Here is a 1,354-nt window from a genome sequence, read left to right as displayed (position 1 = left end):
GGTCACGGACCCCCGAACACAGGACGGGTCTAGTGAGGTGTCACAGCAATGAAACCAATTTCCTCAATTTGCACCGACGACGATCTGCAGTCACATGACACATCATTGCGTCCACACTGACAAATGGCAGCTTCCAGCACAGGCTTCTCACACAGGTGTGTCTTGTCATAGCAACGTCCCTTCAATATAATATATACTGAACTACATATGTCTTTTATCGCCAAGATGGCGAGGATCACCGACCGATATTACACAGCGCGCCAAGATGGCGAGGATCTCCGACCGATATTACACAGCGCGCCAAGATGGCGAGGATCTCCGACCGATATTACACAGCGCGCCAAGATGGCGAGGATCACCGACCGACATTACACAGCGCGCCAAGATGGCGGAGATCACTGAGCGATATTACACAGCTCGCCAAGATGGCGGAGATCACTGAGCGATATTACACAGCGCGCCAAGATGGCGGAGATCACTGAGCAATATTACACAGCTCGCCAAGATGGCGGAGATCACTGAGCAATATTACACAGCTCGCCAAGATGGCGCATGGGGCGGAGCCAGGGACAGTCAGGCTTTAAATGGGAGGGGCCTCTTACCTCTGTGCACAGGCGGTACTCCCATCTCACTGCTGACGCGCTTCACCATTATCACTGCGCCTGGAAATGAGAAGAGATCAGTGATCAGTCTGCTGCAGGCAGGAGGAAGCATTTCCTCAGTCTCCCCTCCCCCAGTGATCAGTCTGCTGCAGGCAGGAGGAAGCATTTCCTCAGTCTCCCCTCCCCCAGTGATCAGTCTGCTGCAGGCAGGAGGAAGCATTTCCTCAGTCTCCCCCCTCCCAGTGATCACTTTGTAGCAAGTCACAGAGGCTGCAGCAGGGGGCTGATCTGTGTCAGACATTTGTGAACACAGAACTGCTCAGGCACTGGGATCTGCATGACTGTGACACCTCGGAGCCGACATATCAGTACTGGAAGTAGACGGTGACCCCGGGTGAGGCCTGAACAGAGACGGCGCCGGCCTTCTGGAGAGAGAAGCAGATGAAGGGGAAGTCATGTGACCTCTAATACCTGGGAGGGTGACATGGGGGTCACCTGACATGAGTGGGGGGAGGAGGGGGGACCATAGCAGGTGCAGAACCCTTCCCTTACCTACAGAGAATGAGGTGGGATGGGGATGAGGATGACGTACAATGGGAATGAGGTGGGATGGGGATGACCACAAGTCTTTCTTGGCTACCACATGGGCACTCCCAGCACTGGTGGTGGAAAGTTCTTTGCTCTTCCAGAGGGCATATGATGAGGATGAGGATGACACTCCCCACTCGGACTAAACCTGACCAGTGAGGAAG

The sequence above is a fragment of the Nanorana parkeri genome, unplaced genomic scaffold (assembly GCF_000935625.1).
Source record: "Nanorana parkeri isolate BGI_ZX_2015 unplaced genomic scaffold, ASM93562v1 scaffold897, whole genome shotgun sequence".
NCBI lineage: Eukaryota > Metazoa > Chordata > Amphibia > Anura > Dicroglossidae > Nanorana > Nanorana parkeri.
The sequence above is the reverse complement of the archived record's forward strand: the minus strand, read 5'-3'. Positions refer to the sequence as shown.